The 19,221-nt window shown below is 45.4% G+C and overlaps 1 protein-coding gene across 2 annotated transcripts in view; it reads left to right on the top strand.

Annotated features, from left to right (window-relative positions):
• The first annotated feature begins 1,067 nt into the window (after positions 1-1,067).
• The window catches only part of JCAD (junctional cadherin 5 associated), a 62,415-nt gene continuing 44,261 nt past the window's right edge, over positions 1,068-19,221 (top strand). The window contains exon 1 of one of the 2 annotated variants that reach the window (XM_061350808.1): positions 1,068-1,219. The gene's annotated coding sequence lies outside the window, so the exon portion shown is untranslated. The remainder of the gene's footprint in view (positions 1,220-19,221) is intronic. The other variant, XM_061350799.1, reaches the window with a different exon arrangement.

The following is a 19,221-nucleotide window of genomic DNA, read 5'->3' as shown; positions in this document are numbered from 1 at the left end:
GGCTTTCAGGCGGGATGATTACATCTGCAAAGCACTCGGGAATGCTTTGGGATGAAGAGCGTTATGTAAGTGTAAGATAATGTTATTTATAGAGCCAGGTTTTATTCGAAATGGAATTAAACTTGTGTTCCTGAAGCCTCTGCTGTCAAAGACAAATTGGAATTTGTCCCCTCTTCTCTAGTGTGTTACATCCAATTTTTTTTCCTCAGTTCAGCCCAGAGTTTAAGTCAGCATATTATTTACTGATGTGTAAAACCAGAAAGTTAATATGTCTCTTTTCCATCAGGTGTGAGATGGCCCAGACTGTAGCCATGCTTTGCAACCACAGCAGCTGTGGCACGCAAGTGTCATAAAGCAGGAAATAAGGGCAGAGTTAGATCTGGATTAAATAACAAAACCTCAAAACCAGTGTCCTAGGAACAATATTTTGCCTGAATTAAACAACTTCTGTAGCAATCCACGAGCTGCACGGAGGGTGTCAAGCTTACATCCCTGATGGAGAAGGCACTGGGTCACTGGGCTGATGGCTGTGCTCCCACAGAATTACAGACCTTTTGGCCTTTTAAAATCTTACATCATTACCTTAACGAGCTTTATATGCTCTTTTGAAATATTAGATTCAAATCCCTCATATTTGTACTTCTTACAAGCCACAAAACCCCAAATTGCTGGGATGCCTGCTGAAATCCATGCTAACAGGTGTTAGGAATATTGTTTTATGAGTTATGCCACCTTACATAGGTTAGTTTGCACAGTTCATCTGCTGCCCCTCACTTGTCATAGTATCTAGCATGAAATTCCACACATGCCTTTTATTTAGGAAAGAACACAAAAGTATGTTATCTTATTCCTGTGGAATTTTCCACAGATATTTAATGTGTTAGTTTAAGCATAATTGGTTAGTGGACTCTTGAAATTTATATCTTAGCAGCACTTATTTACATCAGGCTTAAAGTAGTTTGTTTCAGTTGAGGTAAATGTGAAGCATTAGATTGCAAACGTACCTAATCCATCTCTCCTCCCCCATGACTAGAAATCCTGTGGTTAAAATAACACAGCCTCTATTCAGAGCACAAACTTAGAGCTGCTAGCAGGAACAGGCTTGCGTTTTAAACAACTCTGAGAAGATGAGTCTGTTTAAGGGTCTTTCTCGGGTTTGTTTTTCATCCTGCTTCTGATCCATGAGAGGAAACCAGGCTCTCTACTCTGGGCACACAAGGTAAAGATTTTCTGCGTTCTGTATATGGTTACACGTGCTTGTAAAGGAGTGTATGAATGTGACTGCAAAAATGCTGTTGCAATGGCAATTATAAAAATGTTGTTGCTTATGGAGGAAGAAGTGTTTGGCAAATTGCTTCATAATCTTTAACTGTTAATCTGTGCCTGTTTCCATACGAAATGAGGAAATGGAAATCTTGCACAGAGAAGCAAGCAGCAGCAATGTTCTTGTCACACATTAGAGAGGCTGAGCATGTAAGCAGTATAGGAATAACAAGCGCAGGTACTACTGTGATCAAGCCAGACTATAACTGGCATTTTGTTGACTGTCAGGTGTAGTCCCTCCTGGTTTTGTCCAGCTGCTGTAATCCCTGTGCGGGAGGCAGAGGCTGTTCCAGAGGATGGCACCGAGTCTGTTTATAGAGTATATGCTAATGCTGTTCCAGTGTGACTCTTACAGTAACAGTGCTTTCAGAAATGTTTGGATGTGGCGTGCCAGATAATTAACTGCCTTTATTTTATTTGCTCTTATTGCTTTCCAAGTCACAGGAGACATAGGAAATCATCATCTTTTCCTTGAATCCTTATTCTATTTGAAATCCAGGAAACAAGCGTGATGTCTGTGCTAATGCCTGTAGGACTACTCCCAGTGCTGGAGACTGTTAACTCTCCCAGCCCCAACACTCTCATTTCTCCCCGTGCTGCTCCTGAGTACCAAATCAGTCCTGCTGCACTGGGGTGTTCAAACACAGCAGGTCACACTGATGGATAATACAGAAACTGCTACTCAGAGTTTTTATTAATTTAAAATCAGGCACAGGGCAGCATGTGTGTGTCTGTGTGTGTGTTGGGGGGCACTTATACTCTCCTTCCACCAGTGCAGCACTGAACAAATGCTGCTCCAGGTGCTACCTTGCCAGCGCTGGAAAAAGCCTCATGTGCCACCCAGAGATGCTCCTTTTCCTCTTCCCCTTCCTTCCACTCATCTTTCCCTTCCCTGAGTGAGATGGGATGGTTCCACTATATCCTGCATACAGGAACTGGCCTCCCCTGTCTGAGATGGTCAGAGATGGTCTCTGCCATCCCACTCTGGTAGCACATACTCCGCTCCTCCGCTCCTCCAGAGAAAAGAGGAGGACCCTGCCTGGCACACCAGGTCTCTCACATCACAGAGCTGCCGTGCTGCAGGGAATCCTCTCAGCTGGCAAAAGTGCCCTCATCCCTTGAGCCAACAATGATGCTTTGTCCACAGAAGAAATGCAGCTTTATCATCGCTTGGGTGCCCGGTGCGGGGATGGGCAAGCAGGGCTATAAGGAATACAAATACACAGCTTTTCATGATACTCATCTACAGCATGTCATGGCAGAGAGGCAGCTTGGGGAAGAGAATATGCACACAACAGAGAAATGCGGTCAGGCAGCAACTATAAAATTTCAATATAGAAAATGGAGCTGATGTCATTTTAACGTCCCAGGCAGTGCCAAGAATTCTAAGCTCCATATCAAGATTCAGTGCAAATCCCCCACAAACTTAGAATTTGTTCTTGCGGAAAAATGAACTTTTATGGAAAATATGCATGGGAACCTGCCAGGGGAGTGTGTTGCTTTATTTCTTCTATTAATTTTGAATACATTAGTTCAGAGAGCTATCCCATTTTAGCATCAGCAGCCTCTATCCAAGAAGCCAAAACTCACATGCAAATACTGGAAGCGAGGGAGCTGTGTTTTTTTTGTATGACCAGTTGTTACATGGGAAGAGCTGTTCGAGTAGGAAGGGGTGTGGGAAGGCTCGGTGGGATGACTGAGTTGAAGCTTTTTCACTGGTGACATATCTGAGTCGTGATGAGAAGCACCTGAATGGAGAAGAATCATCAGCTATTATAACTTTGAATGCGTCAAAGGTGGGATTGCATTCAGCTCCTGTGATTAAGGTTGCTCATATGTCTCCTGCTATACAACTGCATTCACAGTTGCTTATAACTCTGCCAGACTTGAACCGTTTAGACTGAGTTCTTCCAACTTGATTGTCTGCTTTGGGCTAAGTTCTTTTCTGGAAAATTTCAGCCAAAACTGTCCAGCTATTTCCAAGAATGAGCACAGGGAAAAAGGCATTGTTGTCCAACTGGGAAAAAAAAAAAAGGAAAAGAAAAGAAAAGCAGCAGCAGGAGTGGGGAACCTGGTGATCCTTTCCTTGGATAGTTCTTATCCCTCTGCACTTTGGAGTAGAGATCTGAAATTTGGCAGCTTTGTGTTAGGGCTGCAATTTTCCTTTCTTTTTTTTTTTTTACTTGGTAAATCTCTTCCAATTTGGCTTTGAAGGGAAAAAATAGCAACTTATTAGGGGCATGCTAGGGCTGAGCAGTCAAAATCTGCTGAGATTCCTTCCCATGTGAGCAAGCTCAGCCCAGCATCCCGGCAGCTCCTAGGGCTGACCCCAATGCTGCTGTGCTCCCCGTCCATGCTACCAAGTTCCTGGAGTTGCTGCTGCCTCCCCACAGCTTTGCAGGGACTGACCTGTGTTCCCCTTTTGCAGCCCAAGGGCTACGCATGTCCCCTCTCTGCAGCTCAAGAGCCATCCCCAGCTCTAGGAGCAGGATGAAGGTGGGTGTTCCCCATAATGCTGCTCAGAGCCCAGGAACTGGGCAATAGAAAACCATACAGGGAACACCACTATTCTTTTGACACCTTCCCTGGACAGCAGTAGACAGCCAGGCACCCTGGGGATGCTGGGCTAAGGGAAGGTCTGGTACTGAAATGCTAAAGCTGAAGGGTTGTCTGGGACTGGGATGAGCAGTACTTGGTACACATGAGGCTTGGAAGTGGAGCAGGAAGGTATGTGTCAAGGTGTGAGCCATAGGAAGCATATGGACATTCCAGAACCTGACATGAAACCTGAGCTGCCCCATCCATGGTCTCTTTTGGGGAATATGAATGCTGCTTTGCAGAACAGGCTTCGTCCCACTCTCCCTGCAGGGCCCTTTGTGCCGGGTCTTGCTGAGGCTTTCCCCAGCTGCAGTCAGTAACTGTGGGGTGTGACCCCTTCTCTGAGCATGCCACAGGACCCTGCTACTGAATGCCCACTCCTGGGATGGGACTTGGTGGGAACTCTGCCTCGAGCATGTCCAGTGTTGCCTGGAGCTGAACACTTCTGCACAGCCCCAGCTGTGTCTGTTGGTCACCCCTTGGTCTCAGCTCCTGACCTTGAAGCACTGGGCTGTGGGACCCATGAAGCCTGCAAGGGTAGATGTAGGCATAGATCTTGCTGTAGGGAGGACCTACCACTGTGGTGGGGGACAGCTGAGGTGGGCAACCATGCCAGACCCCCTGACAAACTGGTGCATGATATGATCAAGCTGGTTGCTTGCGTGCCTGTCTCTTCTCTCCACTTCCATTTTGTTCAGGTGACTAAAGCACCACCACACCTCTGACAGAGGTACCACAGCAGAGACAGCATTTGAAGCACACAGGTACTACAAGCAGTTGTGCTACAGAAATTTTCCCAGTGTTGGGAAAATCGGTAATTTCATTGAGAGGAGGTCTTGTATAGCAAATAAAGCCTAGGACCACACTGAACACTAAGGAAAAAACCAAAATTCTATATAGCATCTTCTCCAGTGAAGAGAGTCCATCCACGACCATGGGATAAAGCTGAGACTTCTGGTAAAATGCTGTGGGATCATCTAATTAACAAGTGATCATAACACATAGCACAAGGGAGGCCTAATTCTGGCATCTCTTACTTCATGGGTTTTTCAGTCTTAACAGTATTCTTGTAGCCTATTTCTGTATGCAATACATATGCAGCATTGGCAGACAGATGGTGAAATCTCAGTGTTTCCATTTTGCCACTTGACGTGATTTCCACATTGAAAGGTAGGGAGCTGTGGTCTGCTTGTTCCTGCTGCTGCTGGAGAGACAAGGAGAAGTGGCTTCCTTCACTTCTGTGGCTATGGGTTATGGAGCATCCTCTACAGCCTCTTCTGCCACAAAGCCAGACAGTGAAGTTTCATCACCCTTGTCAGCTCCTGGGAGGCCCACACATGCACCAGGACTCATCCGTGCAGGATGGTGTAGAAACAAAGATCACAAGAAGGAGTTTTAAGGAGAATTGAAACAGGAAGGAAAAGGAAGCTTACAGGCTTCTGCCCTAAGTGTCATGGATAAAAACACGAAAGTGCTTGTCTGGACACTGTGGCAAACAGTGCCCTAAAATCTGATGCGGGATGAGAGTGGATGGGTGGAGACTGACAGTTAAAGGACCAGAAATGCCCATTGTGCATGTCCTTGTGGAAGCTGTCACAACAGGAATAGTCCCAGGGAGCTGTTGCTGTTACAACTTTGACGTGATGATTACAAGCAAGGAGCAACATCACAAATGAAGCAGTCAGGTCCGTGCATAAGGTTTCTTGCACAGCTCTGGAGAAGCTGCTGCTCCCTAATCTGCAACCTTGGCTGGTTCAGCCAGCTCATTTCACAGCACACAGCCCAGGGAAAGAGTGAGGTCACCTCCTAAGTGCTAATCCAAACCCTTCATTGCTTGGCCTGCTTGAGACTCAGACCCTACTCCTATCCCACCTCTATTCCCATCATGGATAGAGCTACTGGCTCTATCAAATCATGCCCTTCCTACAGTTTTGGTCTGATTTAAACCAGTATGTGTGATATGACCAGCTCAACAATCAAAATACTGTGCCTTGGGATTTAGCCTTTGCTGGAAACTAAAGTACATGCGATTAATTCTGTGTTTCCTCAATGAATAAAATGGGGCTTTCGTGTAATTCATATTTCTCATTTATTTCTAAATAATCACGTATCATGAACTATTTTGTCTTGGAAATTAATGCCTTTTTTCCAAGAAGAACAGCTTTGACCTACTCTGAAGACCCCCATGTCTCCACAGACTGTGTGCTCCAGGTCTTCTGTCCTGAGCTATGACAGGTAACATTGAGGTCTCCAGATGCCGTAGCTGGAGAGAACCAGATTGATTCCAGCCCTGAGAGAAGCTTGCTACCTTACTGCATTTACACCCCAGATATAAATTTGTCTTCATGTTATTCTGCAGTGCAGGGACATGGAATTGGGTGAAGCATCAAAGAAGTTTGTTCATGAATTGGTGCACAGGTTTTGTCTCCTACCAAGATACAGCCCTAGCAATCATCTTGATAACCCGAACACTGTTCTCCTACACAAAACACGTCCTGCTTCGTACAGGGGATCTGCCATGTCTTCAGATGCATCCATGAAATACGTGTTACCTGGGCTGCATGACCTTTACAAAATCCTCCAATTTCAGGGACACTTTGGAAGCGTGATTCATGTAGTGCACTTACATTGCTTGTGACTTAAATTCAGAAGGGTAGTGAATACACAGCTGTTTCAGAAACGAAAAACTGATTTCTGATAAGGCAAAGCCCTTACCTTTTTCAAAAGAAGGAGACTAGCACAAGGTGAAAATGAGCATTTTAGCCTCTTCCACTGGTGAATACCATTTGGGAGATCCCTACCCAGGCATAAATTCAAGTTTCCCACCCCAAGACAAGTGCCATGGGTTCCCTCAAGTCCTTTTCTATAAATTCAGTTATAACACCCTTGCAAATCCCATAGTCCAAATCTATGTATGAGACATGACATACACAGGTTCCTCATAGCCTCAAACTCCCCAGGTTTTTTCTTACTTCTTACAGACTTTTGGCATGTTTTCACTTTTATTTATATGTCTTGTCCCTCATCACTTATTGTTTTCCTTTTTTATCTTCTTTCCTGCCACTGCTGGCTGGACTTCTATGCCCTTGACATTCCCTACCTGCAGGGCAAAGAGCACCTCCTTGTATCAAACCTGTGACAGTGCACATCATTGAGCTCTGGCTGTGCAGAGCTCACCATACAGATGACTCCAGCTCTTAGCCACAGAGCACAATAAACCCAAGTCATCATTCCTAAGTCTCAAACAAATCATCAGGGTTTAGAAGTGAACTGTGTTGCAATGTGCAGCCCTCCAGTACCAAGGCTATAAGGGGTTTAAACTTAAACAGAGGAAGTTTAGATTGGATAAAAGGAAAAAGTTCTTTACTGTAAGGGTGGTGAGGCACTGGAATAGGTTGCCCAAGGAAGTTGTGAATGCTCCATCCCTGGCAGTGTTCAAGGCCAGGTTGGACAGAGCCTTGGGTGACATGGTTTAGTGTGGTATCCCTGCCTATGGCAGGGAGTTGGAACTAGATGATCTTAAGGTCCTTTCCAAGCCAAACCATTCTATGATTCTATAATGGTGTGTCTGTCAAAGACCAGCCAACATATATGATGGGTCATGCATGATGAGCCATGCCCACCTTTGTCCCTTTCTCCTTGAGCACCTGCAGAGATTAACTCTGCATTTGCTTCTATCTCCAGCCACTCCATCCAACAAAACACCAAAGGGGCTTGCAGAGTGGCTTTCTTGTACAGTGCCCCCACTGCTGGGACTGCTAGAGTTTGTACCCCTGCAGCACTTTGGCACTAGGCAGAAATGATGCTGTCAGTAACCTATCTCAGAGAAACAATCAAATGAAATTGCTTTCTTCTCTTCTACTGCTGCCTTTGCTCGTAACGATTTGCTTTGGCTCCTTGCATATATGTAATCAAATGCTGCTGCTTTGCACATGCTACAGATTGCTGTGTTTAAATTTAGAGGAATCTCCCTTAAATATTTATTTAAACAATAACATCCCTCGAGGCCTTGAGGAATCTCCCTTAAATATTTATTTAAACAATAACATCCCTTGAGCCCTTTATACGTTGCTGTACAAGACTGCCTTTCACGAAAGACCCCAACTTTTTGAAAGAACTGTATTTGAACTGCTTTCCTGCCTCTCAGCCATGCTGTGAGCCAGCACCTCCTTCTGCCAGGTTTGCAGATCCTGTGGCTCAGAAAGCCAGTGCCTGCTCTACAGGGTTTGCAGACCCAGCCCTCAAATCGTGCCAGCAGCTCCCAGAGTTGCAGGGCAGAGTTTCAGCAGTCATATTGCTTTTGTCCCAGCAATTCAATAACCCTGTAACTTCCAGGAACTGGGTGCTTTCAGGTGCAGGAAAGCCATCTTTCCTACTGGTACCCACATGCAACGGCTGAGGCTGGGAGCACGAGGATGCCAACCCCACGCAGCTCCTGCCAGCCAGGGAGGTAAAGCTGAGAGCGCTGACACCTTTCCATAGTATTTAAATTATAACTTGCAGTTCTGGGCATTTTCTGAGCAAAAGGCATTCAAGACATACAACACACTCTGTGCCATTCAGCTGGAATCCGCGAAGCTAAGAAGGACTAAACATCCAAAATAAAAGATTTTTATATTGTACTTAAAAGAGAGGATTCAGACTCTTCACTTAGAAGGCCATTTGTTTGTACTTACTTTTAGCTAAAGTTGGATTGTATTTGTTGTATTAATGTTATCTGCTAAAGTTTCCCCAAGATTATCAGTATTGAAGAATAAGCAGTAGAGTTATAGCCCTTCTTCTGCATTTCCACATTCCTCCAGCATCTTGATGAATCAAATATTAGCAAAATCTCCATAGTCAACATGGGTTTGGATAGAAATGGGATTACTCACCAGCTGAAGTAAGTGCAAAGGAGATAATTCATTATGCTGTTCCTTAGTTATGATTGAAGCTCATCTCCCAGTTCTAGGCTCTGTGTGGGTTTAATTGCGGGAGCTAAACAGGGGAGAAGTACCACAGCTTCTCTGAATCATTTTTATTCTTGTCCCAGTTCTTTATCATTGATTACATCAAGGCATATTTCCATGGAGACAGAGAGTGGTGCCATCAGCCTGCTGTCCCTCAGGTCCCCCTGGAACCTTCACTTGCTTTGCTAAGTGCAGCACATCTCTGGAGGGTCCCTTGGGAGGAAGAAGCAGGAAGAGTTTTGCTCAAGATCCTTCTTGTTTGGACTGCAAATTTCAACAGACTGAATGAAAGAGTATACCCATTTGAGAGTGACTGCGATGGGTGAAGTTGGGGTATCAGTCAGCCTTTTCTGATGGCTGAGGTTGATTGCAGAAAGAGTTTTGAACATTATGAGGGCACTAAGTATTATTTTTCTCCTATGATGACTGCAGTATGTGGAAAGTCTGCCTCAGACAACCTTTTCCAGTTGGAGCTGGAAAAACCTCCTTGTACTCTTCTCTCCACCAGACAAGGCCATCATCAGCAACATGGATGTAATATCACAGTTCAGTAATTGCAAGTCAATACTCCACTACTTTGCTCTGTTCAGAGGAAGCACATTGTTCTGTGTGGGCATGTGGAGCCATTATCCAGCTTGCATATACTCAGCCACCTTGTATCAGTGTTAGGGCCAATTTCCTCCCGTTCTTTATTCACAGCATCTGGAGTAGACCTTTGACAGTAAATGTGTCTGAAAGAGTATTTCCAGAAAAAAAGTTGTTAATTTTTTTTTTTGTTCCTTTTTTACCATTTCTTGCTATTACTAGTCAATCTCAGCCACTGCTTTGTAGCAAGAAATGGCTTTTTCTTCTTCCAAGCATTTGCCTTTCAGTGGTAGCTCTTACATAGCTCCTGCATTGCATGTGGCTGCTCTGGGCCCAGCATTTCCATTTAATGGAAACTTCTGAGAATCATACCCTTGTCTTTATACACAATTAGGTCAGAAATTCAAATTGCAGAAAATCTGAGGGAGCTACACAATCCTGAAAATGTTGTTTCAGACATGTCCAGGTCACTTAATCCCAGAAACAAAATATTTGGATTGTTCCGAATTAAAACAACATGTTTCCAGTTTGAACTGAACCAAAACCTCTGACTTCGTCTCAATTTGACATTAGTCCATGCCCTTTCTTTTCTGCTCTGCTGTCTCATGGGTGCTTGTGCTTTTACATGGTAGCTATGGCTCACCAGCTGGGCTGCATGCACCCATGAGCCACACAATCACACGTCCCACTGGAGTTGGGAACAGCTCTTCTATCAAGGAATATTTTTTTCCTGTGATCCTGCACACCTGTAGTGGAAGATATTCACCCAGAAAGAGAGCTTTGGTGATGTGACCCGAAGCACTGAAGCAGAAATACCATCTCCTCCTGGTAGCCCCCGAGGTCTTGAAGTAAGGCACTGAAAAATGCAAGACTGAGGAAACCCACTCACGTACAATGAACTGAAGCGGTACCAGAAGAAGCAAGCCCACTCCTTTCGGTGCAGTTGTGCAGGGGTTGAAGCTGCCTTCTGGTTATGGTAAGACTCACTTCCCGACCTCCACCCTCCTAGATTTGAAGAAGGGGTTCGGAGTGCAATGCCCCACATCTGTGTTGGCTGTCCTACCCACAAAACCAGCCGTTTCCTTCTGCCCAGTAGTGCTGAAGGGCTGTGTACAGCATAAGCATGGGGCAAAAGCAAAACCAGGCACTGTAACGGCTGTACTGGGCACCCTTGCAGAGGTCCCTGATGTTTGCATGGCCAAGGCCTGCTGTGGCTTTATGAGCCCTGAAACAGCATGAATCCAAATGATTAACTGTTGTTATTTATTAGGTATAATACTGCCCAGTCCTAGGGCTGAACTCTCCAAACCAAAGCCCAGTATATACAAGCAGTCGTGCTGCTCTCCAAACAGCGCCCAGTATCAATCATGGCACTGTAAATTGTTTACACAAAACTGCAGACATCATAACTTATTAAATAACTCTCGTCAGATAAGTAAATATTTCGAAAGACTCTGAACACTATGGCACGTTCCAACTGCCCAGACCAGCTCCAAATGGATCCACGTTAACAGGGGACCAGATTTGCCATGCTTTTGATGACGCTGCCCCAAATCAGGTTGAGAAGGGATCTGAAAACAAGCCTCCCTAAGGGAGACTAATGAAGTTTTAAAGATGCTTAACTTTCTGTAGAGGTAACTGGAGGAAGAAAACCATGGAAAGTGTTTGCAAAGAAACTATCTTCTTGAAGCTGTAAATTTTAACTTTTGGGAGTCAGAGCCTCCCCCTCCTTCTCCACATCCTCCTTCCTTAACCCAGACAAATGAGGTTGGATGCCAGAAAACCTCTCCTGCAGAAAGGATACAGCATTTATTCTGCTCTCGTGAGACCTCACTTGGAGTATTGTGTACAGTTCTGGTGTCCTCAACATAAAAAGGACATGGATCTTTTGGAACAAGTCCAGAGGAGGGCCACGAGAAAGATCGGGGAACTGGAGCACCTCCCATATGAAGACAGGCTGAGAAAGTTGGGGCTGTTCAGCCTGGAGAAGAGAAGGCTGCATGGAGACCTCATAGCAGCCTTCCAGTATCTGAAGGGGGCCTATAGGGATGCTGGGGAGGGACTCTTCATTAGGGACTGTAGTGATAGGACAAGAGGTAATGGGTTAAAACTTAAACAGGGGAAGTTTAGATTGGATATAAGGAGGAAATTCTTTCCTGTTAGGGTGGTGAGGCACTGGAATAGGTTGCCCAGGGAGGTTGTGAATGCTCCATCCCTGGCAGTGTTCAAGGCGAGGTTGGACAAGGCCTCGGGTAATATGGTTTAGAGGGAGGTGTCCCTGCCCATGGCAGGGGGGTTGGAACTTGATGATCTTAAGGTCCTTTCCAACCCTAACTATTCTATGATTCACTCCCTGAGCCATAGCTAGATACCTCAGTGGTGGGATTCTCATGCTGCTGGTGAAATGTGTGGTGGTAGCATCTTTACCTAACCGCCTTGCAGTGTAGGCAGCAGCCCCAGGGTGAGGAAGGGAAAGGCGTTAGCATTGACTCCCACACCTCCATTGCCTGTTGTAAGTCACTGTGCTTCTGAAAACATACCATTTCACAGCTAACTGCTTCTGAAACTTTCAGTTCTCTGTTTGGTTTAGGATGTTAGTTTATGAGATATTTCTTTCTGATCATTTCCAACAATTATTTGGGATCTTTTCCCTTTTGAGTTCACTGAGTTCTACCAGCTCACCTCCTTTTCAAAAAGGATCGTGTTACAGGCAGGAATGCAGAGTTGAAAGGGCCTGAGCCTTTGCAACAAGATTTTGTTTTGGAAGCAAGTGAGTTGGAAGGAGAGGAAATGGGCAGCCCACCAAGCGCTTCAGCAGGATTATCCCACCCTCTCAGCAGGTCATTGCTGAGGCAACCCGTGGGCTATGGCTGAGCCTGCTTCCAGGAGAGGCAGGGACAGACAGACCAGCAGTTTCATACAGTACAGAATCTGGTCCTATTGTTTGAAACCTCATCTGAAACGTCCCCTCGGGCACAGACCTTGCTAATGTGGCAGCCACCATGAGTGCTGGAAACCCCGTGGGTGCAGTTGACTGCGCGCTGCTGCCCTTTGGTCACTTGGGATCCCGAGGAGGGCAGTCCTCCACCAAGAGCCCCATCAAAGTTCTTTATCAGCTGATAACTTTAGGCTAACCTGATGCTGTCACTGGCTCAACTGCTTGTTTGGCATTTACTTGTTTGGTACCTGACTGGGACTTTCTTTCCTTTAATAAGATTTTAATTCTTTGTCCTTTGAGTTACTTCGATCTCTCCTGTTGGTGCATCTGGGTAGTTTTGTTAAAATGCATGTTTCTGTGTACTGTATTTATTATTACATGTGTGAGGCTGTCCATGCTTGCAAGAGGCAAGATTTTCATCCCAGGAATAAATCAAATGCTGCCAAGACAGCACAATACAGACGTAAATAAAACATAGGTTGCAGAGACAAACTTGTCAGTGGTTCTCACCTCCTTACACATCTGTTTGTGTTTGTGCACAACTATACTTACTGGCATTCCTGCCTCAATGTAATCAGTATAAACTGATAACTTATTAAGAAAACAAGTTTAAAAACAAAATCGTTTCCTACTGTGGTAGCAGCACAAGTGGGTAGATGTAAAGCGGAGATGGGAAAAGGGTGTCAAAGTAACACTGACATTTTGGCACATGCCAATGTGAAATGCAGTCAATACAGTCAACATATTCGTGTCCCACAGATGCAGAGAGGTTTCGTACATTGGAGTAAATGTTTCCTAGTTCCTAGACACACACAGATAGAAAACGACGATGCACAGAAGGAAACGTATTCAGGGAACCTGCCAGAAAGGTGCCATTTATTCAAAGAGATGTGGAAACACTCCAGCTCTGGACCCAGCACCAGCTCTAGCCTCCAGCCATAGACACTAACCCACACTAATGGGCACACCACCTAAATGCCGCCACTTCTATGGGCTACATAACTGTACTGTGTTGCTTACATGGCTGTCAGTGAACAGGGTGTCCCCATGTGTTGTGCTGCATGTAGCTATGGACATTACAGGAGGAATATCATCCCACCGCCTGGAGCCCCAGAGCCTCAGGACTCCCACAGGGTGCAGGACCCTGCAGATCACATCCTAGTCATGTGTTGGTAACTATGCTACTTTAGGCTGTTTTGTAAGCTATGCAGCTGTCTCTGTGTTAGTGTTCCTATTGACTAGCACCTACCACAGGAAGTTAGTGATGGGGTAGATTTGCCCTTAACTAGGTGCATTTCTTTTCTTATCTTCATTGCAACATGTCACTGTTTTTTTCAACCATCAGTGGTTTTCTTCCCCTCCTAACATTGTCTCTGATTTCTGTGTCATGAGGGGGAGTATTGTCAGATCGCATTCTCATGATGGGAGAGGCAGAAAATCCGTTCTGTATGTCATGTGCCCTTGGCTCTCAACACCACAAAGGATTTTTCAAGTCCTGCTCATTATCTCGTTTTATACTTTAAAAGAAAAGCTAAAGTGCAGGTGACAAATGGCCTCGTTTATCACATTTAATTGACTGACTGCTCTTTTAAGCCTCTGAAATGCATACTTTGGGCCAAAACACTGTAAAAAGAACATGCCATTTACCCTGGTCTGCTGCCAGGTCACATTAAAAAATGTTCAGGAGGTGTTTGCTAGCACAGGGGAAAGTGGGTACACTCTCACCCCAGCACCCTTTCCTTCTGGTTTCTACCAAGCCTGACAGTATCGTCCCTTTCATGAGCACAGAGCAGAAATGGTGTTGGAATGAAACTGTTATGAGAAGGGTGAAGCCACTACAAAGTTGTATATATCCATGTTCAATAAAGGAGTGCCTAGAATGGGACCCTGGAGGTTCCCCTTTGTCCCATAACTAACCAACATTTTCATCGACAGGCTGGGCAATAGAAGAATACAACAATGTGCTTGTTGCGGCTCTGGCAGGTGCTGTGCTGGCTGTAGGCTGCAGGAATGACAAATTGGAGATAGGGATTGAAAAGCCCTCAGATGCATTTTGGGAGGGGGAAGATGAATGCATACCTCTCTGCAGTGTCCCTGAGCCAGGCTGGGGCTGACTGCCTGGGCTGCTGGCTTCCAGGACCTGCAGGGTGTGATGGCTGACAAGTTGAGTACCTATAATGTCAATACTGTTGCCAAAAAAGCCCCCAGACTCCATTTAGAGTACATACAGTAGGCAAGGCATCTGCCCTCTGTTCAGCTCACCCCACTCCCTGCTAGTGTGAGACTTCACCTAGAGATATTTTTAGGGATAGGAATGCTATTCTTCAAGAAAGGTGTATGCGGGTATGTGCTAAAGAAACTGGGTTTGGTTAAAAAACAGGTTTTTGAAGGGAGAAGTAATGGCTTTCAGGCACAGAAGGGGCTTAGCAAAAAGAAAGTAAATAAACCACTTTCCATCCCTGCTGTAGATAGCAGCCACATGCTAAAGTTTCGGTGAGGGTGTGTACTGGATCTGGCCGGGAGGGAGTTAAGAAAGATTTAAGAGAGATTTAAGGTATGTTCCTAATAGTATGAGTAGTAAAACACAGAGATAACTTTGTCTCTGGAGACTACAGAGGTTCTGTTATTAGAGGCTTTTAAGAACAGGTTATCCAGACATCTGTAAGGACTGACCTAGGCATGTGGCGGAGGGATGGACTGGAGCCAGACTGAGTCCCCGCAGACGCTTCTGCATGATATTTTCATCATGTTAATGTGAACACATGAGACTCCTCTTATAAAGCAGTAAAACCATCACCCTGGTTTCTAAACAGCCCCCAGAAAAGGTTTCAGTCTCAAGCTGAGCCCGTCTCCAGTTTGAAGATGGAAACCTTTTGACTCCTTTCCCCACTCTCACACAAACCTTCTGCCAAGGGGCCACTGAACCCCAAAGTCACAGGAACCTTCTCCCCAGTCCTGTCCTCTGCTGCCTTGGAAGGCCCAAAATCCCAGCACCACCCCTGTTGCTGCTCACTCCTGGGTAGACCAGTCCCTTCACAACCCCGGCCATCCCACACTGACCGCTGGGGGACTCGCATTGCATCTGAAGTAAAAGATTGACATAAATCCCACTGTCCTGATTAGCAGCCCATCTAATCCCCATGATGTCAGCAGGGTTTTGCATGGCAGGATTTGGCCCACTGCCCTCGTACAGGCGCTGCTGAAGAGCTTTGGATTTTATGCCCCTGCTTTCTGGCTGGTGGCAGGCAGGAGGAGGCTGCAGCAGGTGTGAGCCTGCAGCAGGAACCTGCAATGGGGTGTCAGCCACCCAGGAAAATTCACTGCCAAGGTCTGTTTACCTCGGTGGGAAAATGGGACAGAAAGCTGTTTCCTGAGGAATGCAGGAAAATCCCACCATGCAGTTCCTCTTTCACCGCACGGTATATACATATATATGGTTTTGATTATATCTGTGTGTATAAATATATACATATATACGTATATCAATTACACTGTTTTCATGCTTCCTACAAACACAGTTTCTGGGGCTAAGACAAGGTACACGTGAGGCAAGGGGGAGAAAAGGGAGAGATGGAAGGAGAGGAAACTCCACTGCACACGGAGTCTCTACTCTAACCCCCATTTTTTACACTGAAGGAATGCACAGCGACTGTTTCTACTATTTAAGGAAAAAGGTTCCTATACAAAATCCTGTGGTTTTGAAGTGATCCTTTTATAGGCATAAAGAGATTTTTCCACATCCCTCTATTTAATTTCTTTTTTTACTCAGACCTGGCCACTAAAATAGATATTTGCAGAGTATCAGGCACTGGAACCAGACATTTCGTTCCTATTCTTGGTACTGGAGATCAAATATCCCACCAGTTTACCACATAAAGCCACAGGGATGCAAACTCAAGACAGTTTAGCTGTAGGGCAGTGCAAGAGAGGGTTGAATTTGGTCCCATACCAATCCCGAGAGATTTTGAGCTGGCAATGCCCCATCACAGAATTGTATGTGCTATATGTTCTGCAGCGGGTTTGCCATAGTGACAGCACTCCCTAATGATCTCTTTATTCTTGTTATTCTCAACAGTGGTGAATATTAGTAGCATTTGTAATCTCGATTTGGAGTAAGATTAGCTGTATGCCAACCTTGAGTTAATAACAGAGGGTTTTAGGGTGTGCATCCTAAACAGTAGTTGAATGCAATGCAAAAGCCTGCACCTGGAGCAGGGACTTGAACACTCACCTCTCCAGAAGTGGGAGATGTGGCATTCACATCCCTCTGGGCTCAGAGAACAGTGAGCACAAGTCACAACAGTGGGTTGCCAGCCATGACTGTGGGTGCTCATGTGGGAAGACTTGGCCAGGCAGCTTGAGTCATGTGTGGTGTCCCAGGTGGGAGACATCCAGCCTGAAGGCAGATGCTGAGCTGCCTGGCCTGGCCGAGATGCTGGGATGTCAGGAAGCAAAGCAAACCTTAGGCATCTACAAGCAAGCCCACAGATACCTGAGAGCTTCCTGAGTCCTCTTCAGGCACCAATGTCCTAGGGGGCATTTGGGCACAAGTTCTAAGTTGGGGATCTGAAAGCAGCATGGCACAGCTCAGTGCTTTGTAAGGGCCAATGCAATCTATAATTTATTAGTTGAGACTATACAGTCATATACAGTGCTAGAGGTAGCTTTTCTGCACAAAACTACGAAACAAGGGATTTACAGAACCCCAGTAGCTGCTCAGTGCCAGATGTTTATTATCTCATCGCATACACATGCTGTGCATTGATGACGGCGCTAATACTTTCCTTCACTACAGCGGAGATATGCCTGGTACCACCAGTTTGCATCGACATAAATAACAACCTGTCCAAGCATCTCTGCTGCAAGTGATAGGGGAAGGGAGAACGACATATGTTCCAGATGAAAATACAGCTGGGGGTTGTGCCCTTGGTGGCTTCAAGTTATAAAATTTTATCTCAATGCAACCTGAGTAGGAGTGATGCCTCCACAAAATGCATCGTATTTGGCTGCTTGCACACTTACTTTGTTATGAAAGTAGGGGGACTGGTGATAGGGATGGTGACAAAAGTACTGCAAAATAGCTGAGATTCCAGTATATTGTAAAAGAAGAACCTACCACATGGTTCCCCATAAGGCATGTTCCCTTATTCCTGCTTTAAAGTGATGTAAATCTCTGTCTTCAGAATAAATCCTGATTTACTCCCACGCTGAACGAGTGGAAAACCCTGAAGTTGGATTTTGAATCAGTGGTGCAGGTCTTAACACTCCAGACTTTGAGGACTCTCAACTTGAAATCATGTTTTAACTGCCTACGAGGCCACCATGGAAAATTATGTGATCCAGATATGCTTCCAGCTCATCTAGAAGGAATGATTAAGACCAGGCTGAAAATATATTGACAGAATTAGGATGGAAAACTAAGTGATGCCTGCCCACAGAGGGACAAACTCATAGCACTCTCCCAAATTGTGGGTGGTCTATTGTGCATTGCTCTAGTCAATGAGAACATTACTCTCATACACGCAAGCCTAATTTGAAAAACCATTCTTTAAACTGAACAATGAATGCATTGTAACCTCATCATTCGTCCACGCAGAGCCTCAGCCCTCCGTCCCCCTCCAGCACATAGTAGCCTCTTCAAAATCCTGCAATTTGATTTAAAAACAAGAATGCTGTGGGCGTAAAGTTAGCACACAAAAGCACAGACCACTGATGACTGCTTTCATCCACACAGAGCATAAGGCAACCAGATGATTTATTTTTATTGGCACTGCAGGCAGATCAGCTTCCACTGTTATGGAGGAGAGAAGTGTGGGTTGGCCTGGGCTGTCAGTCAGAGCACATCCAGCAGAAAGGCTACAAAACCCAACTCAGTAATTACATCCTCCTCAGGGATGTACTGCAGAGGAAGGCCAGGATCCCTGCTTCTCCCGTTGCATGCAGAAATAACCAGGACTGCTCCGAGTCAAAGAAGGACTTGGCTGTTGTTGAATTTTGCAAATGCTGTGGCATGTTTGGGACATCACGGCTACGCAGCAACCGAATCAAAAGTGTCCAACTTAAAATAAGAACTAAACACTGAGGCTGAAAATCAGAAATCCTCTATGAAGGTGCTGAGACCTGGTGCCACTAACCCCTTTCCCAGACTTCAGCAAGGCGAGGATAAGGGCAAGGTGAAGCTTCTCCGCTTGGAGAGCTGCCGTCTAGGGAGAGGCGCTAGTGCCTGTGATGATCCTTGTTTTCCCTTGTACCCATTCAGCAGGGCTCTCTGGTGTGCAGAGCTCACTGTAACAACTCACTTCGGCTGTTGCTCTGCTGGCTTCTACAAAACTTTGCGATCACCTGGTCTCTGAATTAACTGGACAAACTTTTGATGGATATTCCCACTCACGCTAGGCTGTGGCTAATTTATCCAGATCCTACACTACCCTTGAAGGAGGCCTTGATTATCATGCAAATTACATCTTTACCCTGTCCCTCTGAGATCTCAAGTGGGAAATGAATTTCTTTCTTTTTTCATTAAAGATTGCTAGAGAATTCTAGCAAGTAAAAAGACCATGAATACAAATGGATGATCAGGGATGAATACAGAATTATACCAACAGCCCGGCAGAATCACTTCATGGCTTTGATTTTCAGTGTTGCGAGTCTGTGTGCTTCCACTAACGCTTTTTGGACAGTAGCATCATACATTGTGTCCCCTTCTGCTGAGGAGGAAACAAGACAGCTCTTCTGTAGCTTCAAGGCAAACAATGAAGACAAGACATCCCAAAGAAGAGTAAATCACACTCCATATACAAATGCACGTGCTTTGGCCATGTCTGAAAG

Source organism: Neopsephotus bourkii, unplaced genomic scaffold, assembly GCF_033783945.1.
Source record: "Neopsephotus bourkii isolate Nb327-2 ecotype Australia unplaced genomic scaffold, CSIRO-AGI_Nbou_v1 NB_53, whole genome shotgun sequence".
Lineage (NCBI taxonomy): Eukaryota > Metazoa > Chordata > Aves > Psittaciformes > Psittacidae > Neopsephotus > Neopsephotus bourkii.
The sequence above is the reverse complement of the archived record's forward strand: the minus strand, read 5'-3'. Positions and strand labels throughout refer to the sequence as shown.